The sequence below is a fragment of the Epinephelus fuscoguttatus genome, linkage group LG13 (assembly GCF_011397635.1).
Source record: "Epinephelus fuscoguttatus linkage group LG13, E.fuscoguttatus.final_Chr_v1".
Taxonomy (NCBI): Eukaryota; Metazoa; Chordata; class Actinopteri; order Perciformes; family Serranidae; genus Epinephelus; species Epinephelus fuscoguttatus.
In genome coordinates, this window is record NC_064764.1 from 8,037,641 (window position 1) to 8,064,458 (window position 26,818).

The following is a 26,818-nucleotide window of genomic DNA, read 5'->3' on the forward strand; positions in this document are numbered from 1 at the left end:
ACTGCATGATCATGGTTTGTGGCTATCTGGCCAGCAGAGTGCTTGAATAAGCGGTATTGTATTTATGTATCAGAGACTTTTAAAGCAAACACTCGATACTCAAATTCCTTGCAGGGCTTCTTTTAAATATACATGGCTTATAAAGGAATTGGCCCTGAATATTGAAAACAAGCTTATTTGAGGAAAGAGAAGTAGTCATTACTGACAGTGCTGAATATTTAAGAGGGTTTCCTGGAGTGCAGAAATGACTCATAATACAGTCTGATGTAGAAATGACCTGTCACACAGGACCCTGCTCCACACACCTTAAATCAGTTTTACCTAGGCCGACAACAAATATTGTTGAGGTATATGAGGTGTTTTTTCTCAATGCAACATTAGACTGGTTGTGCTGAATACATAAAATATCGATCAAAGGTGCCTCTAGAAGCTAAAAGCTCGCTTTGGTGCCAATGACATCACAGGCCAGACATTTCACATACTTCAGACACTGGCCAACACATTCAAACACCACATAAACACAAGCTCTTGTGATTTCAGTTTCCCAGAGCTTACACTATTTTTTTGTCACACTCACACAGCGTTACCAGTTGGTGGTCTTTCGTGTTGTGGTCTGTTTTGTTGCACAACAAATGATTGTCATATTTTAAGATAAATCATGCCCACCAACCACAGTGCCAGTTATCAGTCGGCTTTGCAAAGCTACAATTCACTGCTAATGTGTGTTGATGGTGAAGTACATTTTTATCCTTGCTGTATTCATCTAATATAAAGCACATGCTTTGCTGCAGCCCAAGTTTGTGGGGGAGACATCCATCCGTTCCCTCCCTGCGTCAGTCTGTCCTTTCCACAGCTTTCCATCCTAGATTTATTAAGCCGTAAACACAGGTCATGTCAACTTTCAGCACATCAAAGTCTTGTCCCTCTGTTGCCAAGTTGGACTGAGGCAGGCCTTCCAAGGCTACAAAGGCACCAGCTCCTATCCTGAGAGAGGAAGTGGAGCTGAATTTGACTCTATAAATGTAATCACGTCCATTGGCTCTCTCTGTGGGATAGTTTGGCACTGCAGGTGGGGTTGTGTTGCTGCAGGATGAGATTTCCATTCGTCAATTTCACCAGAACAGATCTTTTAGGACCTTCCAGACTCCTGTTTCTCATTCAAGAGTGCATTTTGGTAGATAGAGGTTTTAAGAACTCTGTGTGTGTTCATACTGTTTTTTGGGGGGAGGCCTGCTGCCAGTGCGTGTACTGTATATTGTTTGGCTCAGGGTAGCACAAGTACCATTTAAGCAACTTTTATACTGTTGGCTATCTTGGAGCTGAAGCCCTTGGCTATAGTAGGCTATCTAATCAATCCTAATTTAATAGTACTCCATACCACCCTGTATGACCTAACCATCTTTTCTTAGTGAACTAAAAAGCAAATTGATATTCATTGTGTGGCTGTAGCAGCTCATATAGGCAACATGCCATCAACCTTTGCAGGACAGAATGGAGTTAACATGTGCATAAGTCACTTTAACTTGGTAACAAAATGCAGGAAAGAACTAAAGCAAAACAGAGAAGACCTTGTCTACACTGCAAGAATTTGGCAATCAGTTGTAACAACTGATGTTGAATTTTGTGGTAAGATTTGTTAGGTATCAAATTTGGTTGGGTGAAATTCAAGGGAGGAGTGGTGAAAAAGGGTTTTGCACAACATTCAAGCAATGAATAATCTGTGTTGGCAGAAATGGACATGACCCATTAAGATAAAAAAAACTTTATAAATGGCCCCATGGTTGCACTTTCAGCATCAAAAACTAATTTGTTTTTTCCTTGCCCTTTGACCTGACCTTCTATTGTTGAAATGTGCTCAGTTGTTAGCGCTGTGGTTCTAAGGATGGAAATGCTGGGTGATCAATCAGTACAGACTGAAATGTTTTTGAAAAATTTTGGATGGATGGCCATTTAATGTGGTACAAAGGATTCCCCAGGGATTGCGATTGGTTTTCTGAGGATGACACTTTGGTGTTCCTCTTTTTTAGTATCACGAGCAGGTCAAAGTTTTCAGTTATTTAGTGAAATATCTCCTCATGTTCCACCTGGATTGGCACCAAATTTGGAATAGACATTCATAGTTCTTAGATAATGTATACCATTGACATTGGTAATCCCCAAATATTTTGTCCTGCACCACCATGAGGTTAAATTTACTTTGTGTTTACTCTGTGTTTAGTGCTATTTAGCAAATGTTACTACACTTAACTAAAATTGTGTTTATTGTAAACATTACACCTGCTGTATGTTGGCATTGTCATTGTGAGCATGCTAGCATGCTATTGTTAGCATTTGTTCAAAGCAGTGAGCCTAATGGTATGACCCATTTGCACTGGGAAGTCATAATTTCCAAGTTCCCAATCTGGTTTTTCTATTGGAATGCCGCCTGAAGTCGGGTCAATGACTCAAAAACTCAGAGGAACCTCACCAACCCATCCTCAAAATCCAAGATGACTGCTAGGCATATCAACAGTAGTGGAAGCTACACTAATATACTGTTTATTAGCACTTCTCTCTTATTTATGTCTCATTAAGGGGTGGTACATATGCCACATCTTTTTGCACCCTCAGATGTATTGTCTTCAATGTAGGTGTGTTTAAATGCCAAAGCCATGCTGGAGCAAAGCTGTCACGATGCAAATGTGTTCCAAAGCACCTATTTTTCAGAGTGCAACAGCTGCACCCTCAGATGAACAGAGTTCAGCTTTTGGAACGCAGCAGCGCACACCGCATGTCATGTGACGAGGATCAACCAATCTTGGCTGACAGATATCTTTCCCTTCTTCTGTAAATATCAATCTGTGATACATATGGAGAACAAGTTGATTATTTCGTTGCAGGGCTGCCAGAGCTTCACATTTTTCTCATGGACAATCTTCTAAGCTTACAAATTAAACAAAAAAAAAACCAGCACCTGGAAGATCAGCTCTGCACTCAGGATTTCAGGTAAATAGCAGGGCTGTAGTACTCGAGTCCGGTCTCGGTGTCTCGAGACCACTTTTTTGAAGTCTTGGTCTCGTGCCTCATTGGCCTCAGAACTGTCTCGGTCTCAGCTATCGGTCTCGGCCAAAACCTCCAATAGGCTATGATATGGTGCTTGTTAATGTTGCTTAGCAACCTCAAAAGCAGCCTGCCTCTGTACTCTTGAAAGTTGGCACAGAATAGGCAGAAGATTCACAGTCAGTGCCCATTTTCCAGGCGGTTAAAGGTTAAAGATACGGCATGTGTATGCAGTCCTGTCCAACTTCTATCTGTGCACATGTTGCAATGGTGTTTGTATCTGCAAAATACAGCGTAATGCTTTGTTATCAACTGGTATTGCTAACAAAGCCTAATCTAGCTAGAACTGGTATTGCTAACAACATCTTGATTTTCCAACTTCTTGTACTGGAGTGCAGTCAACTGGTGTGTGATGTCATTCGCTGCTCCATCCTCCGACTTTCAAGGTGAATGGAACGCAGCCAGACAGAGCCCTTAGTATGAATGTAGACTCTTAAGGCCAAAACACACCGGCGGTGTACGACGCGTGTCAAAACAGCCACCCCCATTATTTTCTATTTACAAACCCACACAGGCAGCGGCTCGACGCATGTCGACGTGCCACGCCGCGGCACTTTACGCTATTGTCCTATTTTTCCAGCGTCACTGCCCTTGAAAAGGCGCTATTTTGTACTTCCCAGCCTAGCAGACTGGTGTGTGCAATAGAAATCCGGTTGACACCCCACAGCGCGACGCTTTTTGTGTGTGTTGGGGGCCGCACTTGACTCGCGTCATATGACGCCGCCGGTGTGTTTTGGCCTTTAGTCTTGTTTAGATACACTGCTGACTAATACACAGACAAACGGAACCAAAATTATAGCCCACTTGGCAGAGGTAACAATACAAAGTCTCCTTTCATGTTCTAGATTTGTTCTTTGATGAAACCCAACACCAGTGGCTGTGAGTTTCCTGTTCAGTCATAATGACCAAGAAACTGTTGAGATGCTACAAAGGCACACTGAAGTCATGAAGGCTCAGCTCAGCTGGATTCACAGCAAAAGCCAAGTCAGAAAGTGTCAAACAATAAAGTATGGAACCACATTCAGGCTTTATTTTGTGTTTCCACCACGTATCGCCATCACTTTGACTTGGTGGAACACCAAACCCCAGCAAAATAGCTACTCTGCATGACCTTCACAGCTACTCTCCTCCGGATTTCTGCGGCCTGTAAAGTATGTCTCTGTGAAGTGAGATCTAGCAAAACATAACAAAGGATGAAAATGAGTTTAAATCAAAAGACTTTTATGGAAAATGCAGTCCAAGTACTGTCGATGTTTGAAACACAAATCCTTTTCTGACAACTTTTATCAAAGCTGCAGAATACATGTGGCTTCCTTCATTGTGGTATCTTTGTATAATTCAAACATTTCATATAAGATTCACATTACTGTGTGTGCTTTCATGGAAATAACCCTGTCTTTACACTATAGTGGAGACATATACTTCCATCAGAAAATGGCAACAAAACCTTTGAGTTTATGGTGGAGTTATTTTTTTATTGTGCGGAACTGACACTAAGAGTGTTTGCATGCTTATGCATACACCACACACAGATGTCCTAAGGTAGAGTCAGGTGGAACGGGGACGAAAGCTGGTCTTAAAGTGAATAATGAGTATTTTTTTTCTTTAAAGTTAAGACGTACTATCAGCTAGCAAAATACGGAAGAGAAACAAAGAGATGATAATCTAGAAACAAAGCAACTCAGAAATCCTCTTTTCATCTTCGTGATGGAACATCAGACCCGGAGCGTGGCCTGCAGTTCTCATCCTTAATGGATTGAGATAATGGCTGGACAAATTGTTCCCAGGCACTGTCTTCACTCTGCCCCACTGAGTTCAGGGATCCAGGGAGTAAAATAATCCGATTTCTCCTTCCTTTATCTCCCAGACTCCAGAGAAGAAGCGAGGGGCTTTGACATGCCATGTCTACTTGTCACGACCCCTTTTGTGTACCCTCCGCCCATCTGTGGACCCGGCTTTAGACGCCATCCCTTTTCCAAGGGCTCACTGTCACGGCCTCAAATAAACCTGCTGGAAGTGCCAGCCCTGTTTTCCATTTTCCTGTCCTTCTTTTTTCCTCTTTCTTTCTTCCCCAGTGTTTATCAGACTCTGGCCTCTCCCTAAATGAGGAGTCTCTCATGGTTAAGTGGTAGAGTTCATGCTGAGGTTCGTGGAAATTCACCAGGTCTCTTACAAACTGTTGTGGTGAGAAAAAGCTCGAGTCTGATCACCGGGATGTGAGCCACGCCAGGCTCCCCTGTGTCAGGAATGAGTATACAATGCGCAATAAGCACTTCTGCTGCGTGCTAAGTTGGTCCGGTCATGACATCCTTAAGCCGAGGGCTGTGCCAGCTCTCCTGTTACAAAGACAAATTGTGCATGCGGAATTTCCTGGAGAGGCTCCGAAAATGCTCCCCCAGTCTTACAGCCAGGCTCTCTGCGGGGACTTGCACTTGAGAGATTTGGTGCCATAATTTAGTCCTTGCTCCCATCTCAGCCCTAGGGAAATCCTATCAAACACCTCTTAAGCCACCTGATTAGCTCAGCGACAGGTTTCCATGAGGAATTTGCAGGGCTGATGTTGGGACAGCTTCAGGGAATGACGGTCGTTGCAGGAATCCCTAACGATAAGACTCAACCCCACCCTGGCAACCAGGAGTCAAAACACAGTGAGACAACTTAAAAAGAATTCTGGTCTCGGCTGCATTCTCTGTTTTAACTAGCAACAGGTGAATCCTCGGTAATCACTTCATGGTGTGTGCACTGTGGCGCTGTTTGTTGGGTGATGTTCCATCACAGCAGCAAAATGGAAATGTCTTTACCTCACATTTTATTAGGACATAGACCTCGGCTAATTTTCAGATTGACTTTCTTGTAATACACTTATCCTAATCTGTGCTCCATGACATGACATGCATGTGAAGGCTCCCAGATGTAAAAGAGCAGGACGGGGAAGAAAATTTACTGAATATGAAGCTAAAAAGTTGGATTGCCTCCATTCCTCCTCTGCGAGTCAGTGTTGGAGAAGTGAACCCTTCCACCATTAGTCATTCGTATTCGTGTATTCTCATAAGTTGTTTCTGAAGGTTTTTGAAGTCCTTATACTTGCCCCAAATATCCCATGATATTTTATGATTTTAATAAAACGGTGAACCCCAGAGAGGTGAAGGGCAGTTATATGAAATAAGATGAAAAGTTGTTTTTACCCTGAATTATGTGGTATTGGAAAACATCCCTGGTGTCCATTAGTTCTAAAAATATTTATTTAATGTGTTTTATGAAATTGTACAGAAAAGTATAATTCAGTGGCGGTGGCCAGTAGGTTTCAATGTACTTGGCTACACCCAGGTGTGTCTGTGCTACCATGTGAATATCAATCATCTGATTGCTGAAAAACATGCTTCTGCAAACCTGCAGCAACTGCTGTTTAAGTGCCTTCCTCACAGGCACTTTATGGTAATTCACTTTCCCTGTACAGGTTTCTCTCATTAAAAACAAATCAATCTCACAAACCCTGAAATGGTTCTCTAATAAACTACTTTTGGTTTCAATTATTTAGCTTTCAAATGTGATATACAGGACTTCTCAGGTGGAGAGGAGAAAAATACCCTGAAATTTAACATCCTGGCAAAGTGTCTGGGAAGGGTTTTCCAAAAGAAATTTGATGACATGCAACATGACGCATAATGCCTCACTGCTTGAACTGTGATGTATCCCCTTGGTCCCCAAAATGAGCTTACTCATACTGTAGACTCGGTGAGTCAGGGGGGAATCGAAGTAAATGACCCGTGGATAAAGTACATCACGTCATCCCTGCAGCCTCAGCCCACAAATCTTACATTCCACTGACAGAATTCATTTTTTTCCTTCAGTTCAAATGGTAGGGATATTCCCTTTTATTTCAAATTGTACCTGGGTCCACTTTTTGCACTATGTGGATGTGGTCCTGGTGAGCACACGTGAAGTCTCATGTGTAATCTGATAAACATATATTGCCTTTAGAAAGGCCTTTAGCTACATAATGTATTTGGCAAGTGAATGCGATTCCGAGATCTTAACACAAGGCGTGTACTGTTCACAGAGATGAATGTCCATGTTCATTCTCCATCCAGTTCTGCATCATTCATCTCGATTGGCTATGGTCCCCTGATCAAACAGTGTAAGCTCATATGTTTCAGGGCGTAATGGGCTGGCTGCCTCTTCCACATGGTGGTATGAGCCATTTCTCCCCCATCTGGGCCTGTGGGTGGTCCTTATCTCACTGATACGTGACCAAGACCCTTTGTAATTTCAAACCTATTAAGAGATGCCTCGTGTAGCCCCTCGACTGTCTTGAACTTTTTCTTTAAAATTGTCTTTGAAACTTTTCCTTTTGGCCCTGTGTAGCTCAGATGAAGTGTGATAATGACACTGCTGAAGCTCAAGTTGTCACTGTGGCTCTCCAAGCTATATGTGAATAGTTTACTTCATGCTGTCAGGCACTTCCACACATGTAACTTCTCACCAAATTACATACATTTTGGCTTCCCAATTTCATATCAGGGCCCAACAAATGACATCCACTTGGTCCCAGACCCTCAGCAGCAAGGCAGTGTAGGAAGGGAGTGTAATAGGACAAATATTTGTACACCACTTCTTACTGTTTCTTACTGACATGTGACACCCATAGTGGGATCAATTCTCTGTTGGACAGAAAGATGCTCTGATTTCATTCCTGACAGCACACACTGTACTCCATAACACATCATTCTCATTCCTCAGCTGGCAGGGAAACTGCACTGTTACCACTGCTGTGTCTGTCCACCTGCACACTGCGAGCACAGTAAAGTTAGCTTTAGTTTGGAGATTTGGTAGTGAGTGGATATTTGCTTATCCTACAATAACAAAAGTAAAACCTGCACTGATGGATGTGTCGGTGATTACTTGAAAAGAACAAACAGTGCCTTCAGTATTTGAGAACAAAATGTTATGCCTAATATCGTCTTTCTTTCTTCATGTACAAACATGAAGAGAACAGATGAATGGTTCATGATGTCGTTGTTTTTTTTTGTAAATCTGAGCAGTGTAGGGAACTAAATAGAAGCAGAGGCACATTGAGGTAAAGTGGTAATGAGCACAACATAACTAACTGATAATGAATTACAAGTAATGATAAAAATTAATCCAATGGGGTCTTAACTTGGGTTGCACTTCTACTGCTCCATAGAATCTGTCTGCTGTCATTAGTCAGTCACCTCTATAGTGGTGAGATTCCTGTCTTTTTTGCATTCAGTCTCCAAGGAACTATGTTTATGGACTGCTTATTTGCAATTACATTCAGAAAAAGAAATACTGCTATTTTTTGTGGCAACATTTGGGCAAGTCACAGCACTTTACCTCAGGGTTGATGTGAAAGGGGATGAGGCAAAGCTGTGACAGAGACCTTTTTATAGCAATATCTAGATAAAGAGGTGAAGAAACAGGCACTTGCCGGCATCCTAAAAAAAGTGAGTGTAGCACCAATGGTATGAGATGTGCTAGGACCAGTGTCTAGGTTCTGAGAGAGCAGTAACATAGACTAACAAACAGACCATAGAGTTAAGTTGAAACTGCTGGCTGATATTTATCTGAATTAGTAACAATGAAGGTTGAATCCAATTACAACTTCATACACATGGAAACATAATATACACAGATACCATTCAAAATAATAAATGATTATACCAATCAATGTCTGAATGAATCCCTTTTTTGGTTTAGTTTTAATCCCTATAGGTTTAGTAAAGTTGTAGGTTTTAGTGTTCTAATTATTTTATCCTGTTTTAGGTTAATTTGGATCTAATTGTAGGCCTATTTTAATCAGCTATTTATTTGCTCCACCCTAATGATTCACCTGCTGTACCAGATTATCACCCAGTTGACCATTAGGAAAATAAAACAAAAATAGCATCAACCATGTACATACACAGTTCACTTAAAGAAAGGAAATACACTGGTTCACTCACTCGCAAAAGTTCCTAGCTCAAATCACTAATCACCAGCACGGTATCGAAAAGTCCAGGGTTGTCAGTACTAACCACAGTGGATAGAAATAAAAGGAAATAGTCGGCACTGACCACAGTAGTGGAACAATCCCAAGATCAGCGTTCAGCAAGAGAGTCTTTGACGTTGCTCCCGCGTGTGTGACAATGTGGTTGTCGATCCTCAAGCCTGGCTCGCCATCTTTGAATCTTCGGACGCACTGGTATAACCATGCACCCAACTCAACAAAAAACCCTGACCTGTTTGTGAGACGGGGTCGGTCATACAAATATATTAATACACCAGGCTGACAAAGAAAATAAACTTCAAAATACATGACTGAGAGCAGTATTTCTCATCATTCACGAAACTGCGTCACACATGTAGCCCACAAAATGGCGGCTAACGTTCAGCTCTCAGCCATGCTTGGCTAGTGGCAAGTTATGCTTAGCTAACCACTATTGTAGCTACACTCACACAATACAGAATAACTTCATACCGAGTCCGCAAAACAGCAAAGTTTCTGCACTACTACGCACAGTAATAGCATTCTCCATTCACAAATATAATCCAAAGAAAAAAACTAAAAGAACTGACATAGGAATGACATCAAAATCACTCACCAAATCCGTTCAATGAATGTACAAACTTCCCACGGTAACTCCCGTGCAGTTTGAACAGAAAAAGTAAAGTGTCCTATCCCGTTTATCTTTGTTCGTGTTTCCTACAAAATGAGTGTTTTCTGTCAACTTATAACTAAATCAGGTGGTCTATATCAGTTTTGACTCAAGTTTAGCTTTTTTCTGGCACAAGCATTCTTCAGACAAAAATCCCTTGAGTCTTTTTTCTGCTGCGTCACTTCAGCAGACTCACATCTGAGTTTCTTAAAGAGGCAGCGCACATATTTTGGTGTTGAATGGATGACAGTTACTGATGGTTCTAAATAATTGATTATAAGTGATATATTTATTCTTCAGTGTTTATTTTTGATATATATTCAAGGGTTAATCATTCTATGAATTTAATTAATATCCAGCGGTTTCTTAGTAATCTATCATTTGGGGTTGCTGTGAACTTAAGCTATGTTACATTAAAGTTGTACTTTAGCCGCTGATTTGGCTGTGCATCAATATGGTAAGCAGCTGGAGCTGCAACAGTGGCTGTGACAAAAGCTCACAGAGGATAATCGATAACCCTTGAAGCCCAGTTGCTGCATTTAGCTTAAAAATTTGTACTCTTTTTCTGAGTTTCACCGCAGTTGAGTCTGAACACTAATATGATGTAGATATTTTATTTTATTTTATTTTTTGGGCATTTTTGCCTTTAATTGATAGGACAGCTCAGAGTGAAGGGGGGAGAGAGAGAGGGGAAATGACATGCAGCAAAGGGCCGAGTTGTCTGTACATCCATGGGTAGATAGCTAACAAAAACTGCCCATTGATAATGTGGCACACCAGTTTGCCAAATGCAAAGAATTCTAAGAAATCTAAGAATGACAGGAGGACTGCGTCACCAAGACATGTCACATTTCAGGGAGGGTGCATGTCAGGCTATGGCGTAGGTTATGGTGTAGGCCTGGTGTCGATGCAGAGCCTATGGGGTAGGTACTGTGTTGATTTGATGCAGAAGTTTAAATCCAGCTCTGAAAGAGCACTAGCTGCTACTACTGCTCTAATGAGCAACCGAGAGAGACAATGGTGCTCTAGTGGTAGCTGTTAACCTGGTAAGGCCTCAGCCCTGTTCCTCCTCCATCCAGTCCAGCCAAACACACCCATAGTGCTTTCCATCACCACCTCATGTGAAGTGAGGTCTCCATCGTTCTGTATCTAACCTGAAATACCTGCCAATAAAACAGAAATTCCTCAGGAGTACTCTTGCAACTGTGCTGCATATTAAATGGTTGTATTTTTTACAGGGTGAGATAAAAAAAAAATCCTAAACCATTTGAAGTTATGTAGAACACTGTCACAGAGTCCTGGAAGCCAACTTTGTACTTTTTACCTGTCAGTATACCTGTTAGCATGTGGGGCCATGCTTCTTTTGTCTCTGGTCCAAAATCTACAAAACACTTCTCTCTTTTTTGTCTCTGCTACTGACAGATTTAGGTCCCTAGTGGTCCTCACTTTAAATCCATCCTGATTTTCTTTCCAGTTTCCACTCACTTGACACCAGTCAGCGTCAGCTTTCCTGTTTTCCTAAACAAACCTCCCCTCTTTGGTTGCTTTACAGTTTCATATATTGTGCAAGACACTGTCACTGTTTTCCTTCACTTTATTCTTTTCTTTCCGTCTTTCCTTGTTTGCTCGTGTTCTTCTATTCCCTCCCCCCCGCCTGCTTTTCTTTTCCTTTTTGGCAGTATCACACAGCAAACCCATCATCTCAGGCTGCTCTCGCCAACCATGACCTGCGATTGGAAATGGATATCCAAACAAAGCACAACCTATCATCTTTACATCGTGGCTAATAGGAATATTGGAGGGGTGTTTCCAATAACACAGGCACAGCTCTGAGTAGCCACATGAGTTCACTGGGAGGTCGGAGAGACCACGTAGGGATGGGAGGAGATGAACAGGACAGAGAAAAGGAGAGAGATAGAGAGATTGAAATAGGGTGGACAGAAGGACAAACTTTGATAAGAGCTGCATCTTCAAAACTGGGAGATAAGAGCTGCTGAGAGCTGGAGGCAGGATCCTCATAACCGCAAATTAACACCACGGAAACAGAGTTCGGTGACCCATGTGTCAATGACCACATTGCTATGACTGATAATCTCCAGAGCAGCCACAATACAGCAAGTGAACCCAGCAGATACTGTCAGTGTTTATCATTCATAAGCCAAAACCGCTTATTATCGTGGGAAGTAGGCATAATTTGTTCAGAGTGCAGGCACAAGCTGTCTCTGGTATTGATAAGTTTAAGCTTAAAGGTTCTGATTTTATACAAAAATGCATTCTTATGTTCAGCCAAAGCTAATATGAGGTTTTGGCAGTCTGTGTTGGTCTTATCAGATCTTATCTCTATAAACAGATATCTGTATATGAATGCAGATACTTTAGGTAACGGGACAGGAAGTGTTATGACCAATCAAATTCAACTGCATGCTCTGGTTGCATGTAGCTAAACAGTCCGTGTGGAGAGCAAAAGAGGCCAAACTGCACCCACAGCCCATTGCCTGGAGATGATTTAGATTGTATCAATTTTTTTTCACCATAACGGCGAGAGCATTTATTCTTTTTGCAGGAGAAAGCTACGGGTCCTGTTTTCCCCTTCTTCACATCTTTGCCTATATTACCTTTCCATTCTGTGCGGTGCAAAAAGAATATTTTGCTGTTATTACTCCAGAATGTCCCTGGGAATTTCCCCATATTGGCTGCAGGGGGTTGTAGTTTGCATAATAAAAAAATCAGTACTTTTAAAATTAAAATCAACTGAAAGCAATTAAGTAAGTTTTATTGACTTACATAACCTTTTAGCTAAGGCTGTAAAGATTATAGTGATAAGAAGCAATTGAAGATATTCCAAGAAATGACATTACAAGAAGCAAAATTACAAACATAGGCATCGTCAGTCAATGGGTCAGAGTGCATTTTGGCCAATTCATTCCACCTCTTTTGGTCTCCACACAGGTTGTTGCCAATGTTTTCACTCTTGCTTGTCAATTGCACGCAGGGGTGGGGGGGCTGCCCTTGGTGGGGCGCCCCGAGCGGTTGGGGGGTTCGGTGCCTTGCTCAAGGGCACCTTGGCAGTGCCCAGGAGGTGAACAGGCACCTCTCCAGCTACCAGTCCACGCTCCATATTTTGGTCCGGACGGGGATTTGAACAGGCGACCCTCCGGTTCCCAACCCAAGTCCCTATGGACTGAGCCACTGCCGCCCCACTTTATAGATTATTTGATATAATTAACTCAGACTGCCAAAAACTCATATTAGCTTTGACTGGACTTAAGAATGCGTTTTTGTACACAATATAAACCTAATAATTAATGATAAAAATTTTCTTTATATTACTACATTTAAAAAACATTGGGATTGTTATTTTTGTGTTTTTATTTTGCAAAATCTAATGAAAAAATGTATGTTTTTTTAAATGACACAGTTTCAATACTTTTATCCATTATTTTGGTTTATTAAATTACAAAGCCTTTAACTTAGCTTGTTAATGTTTAGGGATACAAAAGCATTTGAAGATACTCAGAGAAATGACATCACAATAAGTAAAAATACCAATGCACACACTGGCTGACCATATCTCCTGCAGAGTTTAAAGGGTTTACTTGTGTTTTCTATAAAAGAAATCATTTTTCTTGGCAGTCAGCTTGTTCCGTTTAGGCACAGCCTTTGAGCTGGGTTTTGACCAGAGGAAGAGGAAAGGTCTCTAGCTAGCTAGCAAGCTTGTTGGATTTGTCGCTAACAGGACAGTAAGTTAACATGATTTTTTCAACAGATGCATTTGTACCACTGACTCCTGTCTCCTGTCTAACTCTCTGCAAACCATGCCTTTCTAACTGAGCCGTTAGAACAGAATTAGGTTAAGTAAAAGTGGGTGGTGCAATGCAGCTACACATATTCTCCATTCCCTCAAAGGTCAGCGCTCATTTATTTAATTCATTTGTGTGTTCCAGTTCACCAAAATTGAACTTGCTGGGAAAACCCCTGTAAGCAAATCCACTGACCATAGCAATGAAGTTGATTTTGCCATAAAAATTTGCCACTTTAGATTCTGGTCTGACAGAGCCTGTACAGAACAGTCATGCCAGAAAGGGATCGCTTCATGACCATTATAAAGGGGAATGTTTACAGCTGGGCTGTAACTACTGTGGCATGCAAAAACTTGGGCACCAAAATGTAATTTACTGTGAATTGTTCAGGAAGTAGAAGATGAATTGATCTCCAAAAGGCATGAGGTTTGTACAGTTTTTGTGTGGAAAAAATAGGAAAGGTGCACCATGCAACGTTTGGGCACCCCAAGACATTTGAGCTGTCAGACAACTTTTACCAAGGCTTTAGAGCCTTTGTTAGGACTATGAGTTGTTCACAATCACCATTATGAACGGCTCCTCTAAACAGCTGCCAAGCACTCTGAAAACTAAAATAATTGATGACCACGAAGCAGGAGAAGGCTATAAGAAGATAGCAAAGTGTTTTCAGGTAGCTGTTTCCTCAGTTCGTAATGTAATTAAGAAATGACAGTTAACAGGAACTGTGGAGGTCAAGTTGAGGTCTGGAAGACCAAGAAAACTTTCTGAGAGAGCTGCTCGTGGGATTGCCAGAAAGGCAAATCAAAACCTGCAAAGGTTGCAAAAGACCTGCAGGAAGATTTATCAGACTCTGGAATGGTGGCGCACTGTTCTACTGTGTAGTGACACCTGCACAATTATGACCTTCATGGAAGAGTCATCAGAAGAAAACTTTCTTGTGTCCTCAACACAAAATTCAGAGTCAGAAGTTTGTAAAGGAATATCTAAACAAGCCTGATACTTTTTGGAAACAAGTCCTGTGGACTGATGAAGTTTAAATAGAACTTTTTGAATGTATTAAGCAAAGGTATGTTCCAGCAAATTCTGGAAGCAAACATCACACCATCCGTAAAAAGCTGAGGATAAAAAGGTGATGGCTTCTACAACAAGACAATGATCCTAACACATCTCAAAATTCCCAAATGGACTACCTCAAGCTGAAGGTTTGCCATGGTCCTCACAGTCCCCCGACCTTAACATCATTAAAAATCTGTGGATAGACCTCAAAAGAGCAGTGCATGCAAGACGGCCCAAGAATCTCACAGAGCTAGAAGCCTTTTGCAAGAAGAATGGGTGAAAATCCTCCAAACAAGAATTAGAAGACTCTTAGCTGGTTACAAAAAGGGTTTAGAAGCTGCTGCTATACTTGCCAAAGGGGGCGCTACTGAGCACTGACCATGCAGGGTGCCCAAACTTTTGCTTCAGGCCCTTTTAATTTTAAGTTATTGAAAATAAAAAGTAATCTTGCTTAAAATGTTGAAGAAATGTGTCATCTTTAACTTTCTGCCTTTTGGAGATCAGTTAACTACTCACGGTAAATGGAATTTTGACCAGGGGTGCCCAAACTTTTACATGCCGCTGTATATATTACATACATTCACTCCTTCACCCAATTAAAGCACAGTCCACCTGCAGAGTGGCTGTCATCTACTAACTTCAACTGCTGCATGATTCTTGTGTTGATGCCTTTGCCCATCACCTGGGATGTAAGTACATCAAATCTGTCAGCAAAATAAAAAGGTAAAAATGACAGTAAAAAGCCTGACACTTTGCTGTTCTCCTGTGATACTCTGAGTACAGAGTTGCAGCTACAAATGTGTGGTGATGCACTGGACAAAATGCAGGTCTGGGCCTTCCTAACCGATGGTTTGACTAATCGACATTTAGAAGGCAGCCCTGCATTACAGTGACCAAATCGTCTTTCAGTATATGAGTATTACAATGAGACACATCCTTGAATGAAATCACAGAATCCATGTTGGCAAAGTAAATGTGACAAAGTGACTTCTGTTTGTGCATTAGAAAAAAGAGACAAAGAGAGAGAGAGATGGCAACTTTGTGACATGTTTTAACCAACTGCTGATGGTTCCTAAGCCACAGGAGAGATGTGGCATATTACATCAGAGACTATTAGGTTACCTATGTCTTTTCACTACAAGACACATTCTCTGTGTCTGTTGCTGTGATGTAGGGTGCCTGTTTGTTTTTGAGAGTGCGTCGCCCCTATGGCTGTCCTCCTACTCATGCAGGTAGCCCCGAGGGAGAGAGAATAAAGCTCTTTGACAGGAGAGCAGAGGGGGAAGCGGGGGTTTACATTGCAACCACCATCTACTCCCTGTGCCTGGGCTCATTCTGTAATGAAATGGCCTGTGTCATGGAGGCCTTGTCCAAACAATGGGCCTATTCAACCTGGAGAGGAGTCTCTGTCAGGACTAGGCTGAATACGATACCTCTGATTCAGGGCTGCAGTCCCTCTTTCTCTCCATCTTACTATTTTTCACTCTGTCTACTGTAGCTGTTGCCATCTTCCCCTTCTTTCTCTCTGCTTCACTTTGTCCCTCTGATTTTTTGCTTGTTAGTTCTCTCTTTCCTGCCTCCTAGGATGTCAGCCTACAGAAACAAATATGGAGAAAGGTTACCCAAAGAACTTGAAATACACAGTGTTCTTATGTATGTGTTTTTAAAAGATATCACATGTCTTTGTTTACATGTCTAGGTGGACTTCATCCACATATTCACTGAAGCCATTTTGGTTTTATGTATTACTGTATTATATTTCATGTTATTCAGGGTTTTTGGTGTCTCATTTGTTTGGAGTTCTTTGGGCTGAATTGTTTTCAGTTGGCCTAAACTGCACTCAGATTTTTTTTTAACTTGCTGTTCTATTTTGCATGGTTAAGAATCAAAAACCACAAATCTGCAAGGTGCTATGCCTCAAAGTGGAGCTAGCAAAAAGACAGATGATAGTTGGGGAACATTTTTCTGTGTCCGCAGGTTCAGCACTCTCACCTGCCTCCTGTTTCTCTGTAATCCTTCTTGTTTGGTAAAATTTAAATGATGGCCAGTGTGATCGAATTTGTGTAATGCGTTTCCGCCCCCATTTTCCCCAGTCGCTTGTTGGAAAAATTTGGAAGCTACATTGTCTACATCCATGTTTGCTCATAAGCAATCTTCTTTCTGGCCTTTGTCAAGGAAAATATAAAAGAAGGAAAGGTCATACGTCAGTGATGGTATTTGAGGAGCCAGACTTTGGTGTCAGTTCTATTGGAGTCAATGGGGCAGGCACTGCAAATCGCACCATAACCCATCATAGAACTGACACCAAAGTCCGGCTCCTTGAAAGCTGTCGCTGTCGTCATGACTGTCCCCACTTATGTCCCCAGGTAGGGCTACGGCTGACCTCCCCGGCCGCAGAGGGCTCACCTTTGGTGCAATGTATTTTCTGGAGCTTCACGTTGTTGTGCTGTCGGTTGTAGTAGCTGAGGTGTATCAGACCGCAGGTTTGAGGATGTGTTTTTTGCGGTGGAAATAGTTTTGTGAGTTTGTGAGGGTTTGTGACATGCCTGTGCAGGGCGATGATTACTAAAATGAGTCAGCTGATGTGATGTTGTGTTTCAAGTCAGTAGTGGGGTGATATCAAAAATAATGTTAAAACAAGTTGTTTGGCTTAGGTGTAACTGTAATATTATTACAGCTATCAACATTATTATATTTTTATTAGTAGATAGTTACTCGTTACTGGAAAAAGTAATATTTTTACTGTAACGCATTACTAGTAATGTGTTACTGCCCAACACTGGCGGCTAACATACGGTTAATCCCTCTGCTAAATTCAATGGGGCCAAAATGATTTACACCTGCACCTCCTCTAGACTTTCAAAATGTTATTAGGCCGAATAGATCAAACCAGTGAAAAGATTCATTTTGCAGGATGCTCAAAAAATGTATCCACTGAATTACCATGTCAGTCTATGGAAAAAAAGCCTTTTTAGGCTCCATGGTGTCACTTGACGGACCTGGAAGTTGTACTGCCATGGTTTGGACTCAGTGTCAAATTGGCCTCAAAGCCCTATGCTGTCCTGAGGAGCTTGTTTCCCACATTTCTTGCCATGTCACAGCCACCACCTGTTGATCAGCAGAATAAACCATTGGAAGGACAGTGTTTATCATGTCACCCACTTGCACCACTCTCACCATTCATGAGACACAAACAAAACAAGGACTCTTAAACACATTGCTCTATAATATTACTTACTGTCACAAAGGTTACCATCTATTTATGTGTTCATGCGGGCAATAGCTGTGGCCATGTTTCGGGCTGTCCATCCATCCATTCATGTGATCACAATATCTCAGGAACGCCTTGAGGCAGTGTTTTCAAATTGGCACAAAAGTCAGCTTTGTTTCAAGGATGCTGAGGTATGTGTTCTCTGGAACAGAAGGGGAGACATTTGGTCAGATACTGAATTGGTGACACTAATCTTGGGTGTTCATCTTAAAACTGTGCTGATTGTATAGATCTTCTGTGCTGTCGGGTTGAGGATGTGTGTGAAGCATCCATGTTTTAGAATTTGTAGCTTCTTTGCTCTTATATCCATATTTTAAGACATTTACTTCAACATTATGGCTACAGCTTTGTATTCTACCACTCGCGCATTGGTTTTGCTGACATTGACCTTCAGGTGATTGTTGTTGCATAATGTGACATACCCTGTAAAAACAGTGTCGTTATAGTGCTAACTTCCATTCACCAAAACTAATTCCTTTTACTTACACTCTTGAAAGTCTTTACTACATGAGTCTGGACAGATGCAGATATAATTTCACCGGCTGGGGGAGGTGTACGACCTCAAAGCTGTAATTCTAGATTTTCTTTATTATTATGACTTGTTAAATAATGCTTAATTATACTTAATAATGAGAAGGTCATAGATTGTCTCATTGTTATTAGATACAAGAAGAAACTTCTGAAAACAAAAGGCCCGGCAAATTCACACAGGTGTTTTCACTTATTCCAGCTAATTAGACTTGTGGGTGAAAACTATGCTGGAATTACATGAGGTCACTGAAATATGTGAACCAATGAGAATGATAAACATGTAATCACTCTAACAGGTGCAACAAAACTAATAAAATGTAAATCTTATTCACACCCACACAGATGGGGTTAAATCAGGCAAAATAAGTGAGACACGTGTAATTGCATGATATGGGCTATCCTATCCAAACTACTTATTTTTCGTGTGTGGGGGAGGGAGGGGGGGGCGCTGGTGTCTGAAATATCTTTTTCTGCTTCTGCACATAAATGTGTGGATCTTTTGGGAATGTAAGAAGCATCTGTAAAGGATCACTGCTTCTGCGACTGTAATCAGCTGCCATTCACAGGCGCTCACTGGGGAATCATTCCAGCTGTAGTCATGATGCTGTTAAAATTGTATATGTATGATAGTGTGTTGTGTAAAACCATACTGTTTTGAGAATGCTCCAAAAACCTCAAAAGATTCACATTTATTTTTTTAGTGTGCCACTGCGTACCCCTTAAAGGGTTTCATGCTGTTCTCCCTGAGTGATACTGTACAAGACAGCTGCCCCATGAAATTACAGACACAAGTCAACACGTTACCAGGTTACTAAAACAAGGGGCACCCTTCTGGTCTTACATGTACAGGACACTAAAAACACAAAATGGATTAAATTGTGGAAGTATTCCCAAATGAATCAGTGGCATATTAGCCCTTGACAGTCGCAGTATCCAACCATTGTCTGTGGTCAAGACAGAATGAAGAGAGTTTTGCCCAAGCTCACAATGGTTAAATTCTCATGACTTTAACTTAAAAAGAAAAAAAAAAAAAAACACTGGCTAAAATAATCCCCACGTCAGAGGACATTTGGAGATTCAGTTTCTTCCACAAACACGGTGCATGAACCTTTAATGAGAAAAACAGAAGCTAAAACAAACGTTCTCCAAATTAAATCAGCTGGATGCTCTGTTTCCTCCATTTGATCCTGTATTCCTAGCAAAATATATGAATATGTGTGTGTATACATGGGCAGTCTCTCTGATCTCTGTCTGCGTGTGTGTGTGTGTGTGTGAGTGTGTGTCCACGAGAGAGTGAGAGAGAAAAAGAGAGAGACTTTGGGTGCCTTTGCCAAGTGGGGTTGCATTCAAAAAACCCTCAATTACACAGCCAGGCTGCTGGAGACACTCTATTTGTTTGGAGAGTTTTATCAGCATGTCAGACGGCCATGAAATGGACTCCAAATTAAATGGCATTGCTTGGCTGTTGCCGCACACCACTTTTGTAAGCAGTTAAGAATAACCAGCCATAAAGTCCCTGAGAGCTGGAAGCTGTTAATTCGCGGCTGAAGGATAACTTTGGTCAGCTCACACTGACATAGTGTAGTTAGTGTGTTTTAATTTTTTTTTTTTTTTTTTTTTTTTTTTTTGTGCATGAAAGTAGATATACTGAAAAAGGGTAACAGAATCCTTACTGTAAGTTTACAATTTGTCTACAGTATAAAGATCATGTCACCTAATCATGGTGAACCACAGTCTTTTTTGCAACATTGTACAGAAAAGACTGCCTTGTTTTGTATGAATAAAATGAGCTTGAGGTAAATTGCTAAAACCTCTTCCTAATCTCTGAGTCAAGGCTACCATCTTATATGTGCTGCAGTTGGTGTAACGCAAAACCTGGATTGCCATGAACATGATAGAGCTGTTTAACAGGGTTAAACACATAGTTTAAAGATACGGCGAGCTGGAACAGTGCAATATGATCCCAAATTGTACAGAGAAAGGTCAACTGTGCACCTGTCAGTATAGGGGAGGGTGGTAATGGTGATGGTGGTGGTAGGGTGACCAATGCAACTTCATCCCCCCGTACCTCAAAACCAATCTTTCAACAGATATTATCTCAAATGACAAACTGAGGTAAATGGGCTTGACAAAAAATAATGGATTATCTGACAAGTGCACAGCAGCCTGTGTTCCCCAGAGGGAAGTGATAGTGTTAAAATAGATTTACAGTGAGGCTGGCCCAGTGGGAGTGCTTACAGGAAAATTACACTCACTTTACTGTCATACGCAATCAATATCTTTTTCTAAACTTATTTGACAAAGCAATAGCAATAATCCCCATCTGCATTCACATTTTGCTCAGAATACGTACCTTTGCTTCAGTTGATACTTACAGTTTCCAAAAATGACTGTCAATAAACCAACACAAATGTATTGAGCTGAACAGCAGTATCAGTAGTGATCCAAATAGTTAATGTTATCACAATATTAACAGTAAGTTGCATACCATAACCTTCTGGACCCACTTCATATGAAGGTATAAACAGCTCATTCAAAGGTAACAAAAACAGAACACTTCTTAGTTTCAGGAGATTGTAAACAAAAGAAAACATGGTAATGAGTTTTATATTCCATTTGTGCCAATATATCCCCTTAAATCCTACACACAGGACCACTTCTTTCTTTATCATTCACGTAATTCATATAAGGGCAACATATTATTTCACTGTTAATACTCGTTAGTTAATGCTGTATTTTGATACACCTTGTAAAGTCTGTTTAAATATGAGCACTGTAAACTGAATGATTTTCTGATGTACAATAAAATGATTAAGATATTGATGATGATGATTCACAGGTAAATTTGTGGAACATAATAAAAAAGATGGAACAGGAAGAAATACTTACATACAAAGGCTGTTGAATGGCATTTCTACATCTATTTATGGCTAACTGTGAGAGTGGAACTTGGGCCCGTGTATGTGCACTTGGATCTGGAGTGATTGAGATTCAGAAAGCAGAACTTATTTCAGTGATTGCTTTTGCAAATGATAGACCTTTTAAATTTGAAAAAACTCAGAGACTGACAAGCCAGTGTCTTGTGTCTACTAGTTATAGGTTGTTCATTCAAGATATTGTCCTACCCCATACAATGACCCTAGGTTGTTTGTACAGGCAGCTTAATGCCAACCCATATTTACTGTTATTGTTGGGTGGTGACCTCTTGTGGTCATAGTAATTATAATGAAAGAAACAGGGGACGTCAGAAGACATATTATAAAAAGCGACAAAGTCTGCATATGGAGGTTGTTGTGGCTGGACTAAGGATGGGAATTGATAGGATTTTATTGATATCAATGCCATTATCGATTCTGCTTATCGATCTGATTCTTTATCGATTCCCTTATCGATTCCTCCTGTGAATTAATGATATCACCTCCTGTTGTTTGTAACCCAAGACATCTGCTTTCATAATGTTTTATTATGAACCTTAAAGCCATGGTCTAGTTTAGAAAGACGATGAGAAAGATTTGAAAAAAAGCACCCCCCGCCCACACACACATCCCTCCCACTGTGCTCCATGATCCCACCCCTCTGAGCTCGTGTCCCTCTCCCCTCGGAGCCTCCTAACGACACACCTCTTCCCGCATAGAAATGTTTAGACGCTGTCTAACCACACAAAAAACTAATGGCAGCTTTCACAGTCATAAGCCAGCATTGGCATACAGTTATCTATGTCACAACATCCACAATGAGTTGTCATTAATGTTACTCCTGGCTGGTGATATAGAGATAAATCCCGGCCCACAGCCTGAGTGTGTCAACACCACGCAGCTAGTGCAGCTAACTCAGGTGAGGCAGCTAACGCAGCTAGCCCAGCATATTATAACAACAAATGGCGTGCAAATCAACTCAACTGCCCTCATCTTACCATCCTTGGTGTTCCCACAAAATCCGACAACAGTGTCCTGGCCACCATCTACCTGGAGTGGGGACGTGGCGAGGCTCCACGGCTGGCTAGCAGCTCCAGAGAGGCTAACAACAACAGCGTCCTGGCCGCTGTCTACCTGGAGTAGGGACGCGCCGAGGCTCCACAGTTGCTAGCAGCTCCAGGGAGGCTAACAACAGCGTGAAGTGATGCCACGGCTTTGACCGCTTCTGTCTCTCCGCCATTACGTCTTCTCTGTTGTTGAACGTGCTGCTGACTGACGAGCATAGATTCGGCGTAATGAAAAGAATCGATAAGGGAATCGTTAAGCATAAAGGCTAATGATGTCGATGAATTGAACCAGTTGGAACCAGTTCTTAACAGGAACTAGTTTTCGATTCCCATCCCTGGGCTGGACAGGTCAAACTAGGACTTTGACTTTTGACCGCTGTCAGAAATGTCAACACTGACCTATTTTGACTTTGGCTATGTACGTTGGTTAACTATCTTACTTACATGACGTACATAATGTACTTAACTTAAGTCACATATGTTATGTAATGTAAGCTAACTTAACATAAGCAGCTTACAAGGTGCAGTCTATTCCAGTACACTTTCGTGAAAGTCAGCCCCAGTCTCCTAACATCTCCTAAGAATTTGCTAGCTGTCTGTTTTGTGTGTGCACGAAAAAAAAATCCAGTGTTCACACACAGCCCTGTCTCTGTAAATTTGAAACCAACAAAATGTCTCAGACAGAGCTACAAAACTAGCTACTGACTAGAGATGTACTGATACCACATTTTCCTTCCCGATACCAATTCCGATTCCTGAACCTTAGGTATCTGCCGATACCGAGTACCAATCCGATACCAGCGCGTGAAATTAAAATGGATGGGATATCAATTGTTGTATGTCTCAACTCCGAAAACTCTATGTAAAATATTAAGAAATAAATACATAATAGTAGAATGAATGCCATAAAACTTTTTTTATTATTATTATCCAGTGTTGACACAGATCAAGACACAGGTTAAAGTGCAGCCACACAATTTGGTAAAAAAGACATTTTAAAGGCTACAGTAGAATGTAGGGCTGCACGATATTGGAAAAAAGACATTGCGATTTTTTTTTTTTCGCAATATATAATGTGATATTAAAAAATACAAGAATTTTCACTAGATGACTTAAAGTAAGAAAATTAAAAAATAGTGGCGGGGCTTTTACTCACCACAACTGCAGAGGCTACCAGCTTCATTTGAAACAGACTACATTAGGGACCGTTCAGATGTAGCGTCTTTTGCGCACACAAATCCATTAGATTCAGTGTAGATGTGCGAATCCAAAGCGACGCCGTAGCAGCGCTCATTCAGTGTGACGCGCCTGTTTTCTCATGCACGAATGCGGTGCACAGAGATGGAAAAATCTCAACTTTTTCGAATGCAGCAAGCGCACTGCATGTCATGTGATAAGAATTAACCAATCAGCTCCACGGACCTGCTTCTTCCTTTCCATCCAACGGACTTCACAATATCCGGTGGTGTGAAAGGCAGCAAGCAATGGAGGAGCGACTGATCATTCTTGTCCAGGGATACCCAGAGTTATATGACCTGTCTTCGTCGTACTACTTTGACTCCAACAGATGGAACAGTGCCTGGAGAATTATTAGCTCGGAGCTTGGGATAACTGGTGAGCATGATGATATGCTATTTCTGTGTCACTTTTTACTCCCCCTGTGAGTGACAGGCAGTTTTGGTTGCTTAGTAACAGCAGGCGCAACAGTAGCGCAACCTCCGAAGCGCCTTGGATAAAAGGATGGAAACGGCGTTTTCCACGCGCTTTTAGACGCTACATCTTAACGGGCCCTTATAGACGGGCCGTTATTTATTAATCCCTCTGTCTCTTTATATTTTTACTTTTTATCTGCTCCCGTTGCCTTGATAAAGTTAATGCATTGCATTTCAAGCTCAACACTTCCTGAACTTGTTTCAAATTAAAAGCCCTTTACAACCTCGGCTGGGAGAATCCCTCTATTTTCTGAATAGGCTTTTATTGTGAAACATTTGTACAAACTTGTTGTGGAGAAATCAGTGACTTTTATGTTTACATACGGTACTTCAAATGTAGCTCCTGCCATCTGCTGACGCTTTTAGGTGACTACAACAACATGTCGGCTGGCACATGAACAGACACACAGTGACTCAAATAATAGTGAAAGTAATAAAAATAGGACAAGAATAACCCGATGACATCACGCACACCGTGAAAGACGAGCGGGGATAATTGGTGAGTACCACTGTGTCGTGTGTCATGTCTGTCGGCCAAGTCACGGCACATTTTTATGACTCCACAATCGTGCAATGTGACATAGTGACTTTCAGAACGGGCAGAAAAGTCGTGTAGTGTGTACCAGGCATAAATCATCCTTTACCGTTTCTCCCTCTTGCATGTCGCTCATTTTCAGTGTGTGACTGCAGCGTGTGCATGAGAGGGGGAGGGGCTGCTGTTATCAGAGAGGGAGAGACACAGAGAGAGGCGAGCGGAGCGGAGCTTCAGAGCTGCTTTTCTGAAGCAAAACAAAAGTTTACATGTTCAAAAAAAAAAAAAGAGAAAACATCATATGTCCTACGATGTGACTATCGCACATACACACATCGTGATGGCGATGTTCAAACGATAGCGTGCGTATGCGTAATGATGTGAGGCATTAAGTGGTATCGGATTGGTCATAGGCTGTACTTGCCAATGCCCAATGCCGCATTTTAGGCGGTATTGGAGGCATTTCTGATACTAGTATCAGTAACTCTACTACTGACCAGTGATAACATCCTCGCCCACAGGGAAGAGAGCTACAACATGATAGTAATCAAACTTAAATAACATTGGAGATATTATCAGAGCTTCTGGAGGAGCATTGATAGGAGGGGTGTATTTGTTTGTGTGTTGAGTTCAAACATCAACAGTTTCTCTCCAGAATCGCTGGTCCGTAACAAACGTACTTATTTTAACCCAAACCATGTTCTTTTCCGAACCCTAACCAAGTGGTATTGGTGCCTAAACCTAGCCAAACCACCACACTTTCACAACGTTAACCATGTGTTTAAAACTGCAGCCGTTCAGGTCCTCTATTTAGGAGATACTCCTGAAGGTTGTATTAGATGGTATGTGGTCATATGGGTTGGAGGACTTATTGTTATTTATTGTTTATCAAAAAAAAACACATTTGAAAAAAGGATATTTTGGCTCTTAGTAGGTGAAGGTGTTTTTACATTATTAAGTCTAACCTGGTGTTAAAGTACAAATGAATACCAGGAGACACAGTGCCATACCTGTAGATGCAAAGCACCGAAACCAGATTCAGATAAAATAAATAAATAAACTCTTTGCAACTGTCAGTTCTGTCTGCACCTGTCAGCTATGAAACTAACAGAAACGAACTGCAGCAGTGCTTCAGACCTGCATATATAGGGATGATGCTGATGTCGGAATAGCTTCTGCGAGAGTAGTATTTCTGCCACCTGTAGGTAATGACTGTAAAGTCCACACGACAACAAAATGTATAAAAAAGAAATACATCTTTGACTTTCAATTTGTTGCACTCCTTCAGACACACTACGCCTCATTACTATTTCCCTTCAAATGAATCATTGCCATCTTTGATTTATTATGTTCATGCTGCTCCTGGTTTGGGTGAGTGAAAAACCGTTGAATCATCCTGCATGATTAGAGCATACAGATTAATTATGATGTGTCAGCTCAGTCAGCTGCGTTATCGTCTCGTTCCCAATAACAGTGCATCATGGGAAGGGAAAGGTAAGACTTCCCACAAGTCTGCATTACAGTAAAACCTGTGGGATATGAGCCTTGTGCTGACATAAAAATGTACCTTTGTTTCCTCATCTGTGTTATTTCACAGCATTCCTTTCCATTTTTGCTCATGTTTCTTGACCAATCCCTTACAACACAGATACTCTTGGTTTTGTCTGTAGACAGATTTGTTCTTGGTTACAACATTCCCTACATTAAGCAACAACAGGTAAAGTCAGCAGTTATGGCTCGAGGGAGGAAGACAAATTGACATCAGTGCAAGAGCTCATTAAGCTTGTCATTTCAATGACAGACATATGCTCATACGAGCCAAACACAGGCATAATAATTCTTAAAAATCCGGCGAAAATGAGTTTTGTCTCTTTTATGTTGAATGATCAATATTTACTCCCCTGCATGGTGGCATACAGTACAGGCCAAAAGTTTGGACACACCTTCTCATTCAATGCGTTTTCTTTATTTTCATGACTATTTACATTGTAGATTCTCACTGAAGGCATCAAAACTATGAATGAACACATGTGGAGTTATGTACTTAACAAAAAAAGGTGAAATAACTGAAAACATGTTTTATATTCTAGTTTCTTCAAAATAGCCACCCTTTGCTCTGATTACTGCTTTGCACACTCTTGGCATTCTCTCCATGAGCTTCAAGAGGTAGTCACCTGAA

At 41.3% G+C, this 26,818-nt stretch overlaps 1 long non-coding RNA gene across 1 annotated transcript; it reads right to left on the reverse strand.

Moving 5' to 3' along the window:
• Window positions 1–17,624: 17,624 nt before the first annotated feature.
• Window positions 17,625–21,389, reverse strand: LOC125900232 (uncharacterized). Its single transcript, XR_007450837.1, has 3 exons — window positions 21,303–21,389; window positions 17,850–18,024; window positions 17,625–17,719 (listed from the first exon to the last, which is right to left on the reverse strand). It is a non-coding gene; the product is annotated as an uncharacterized LOC125900232 (long non-coding RNA).
• Window positions 21,390–26,818: the final 5,429 nt, after the last annotated feature.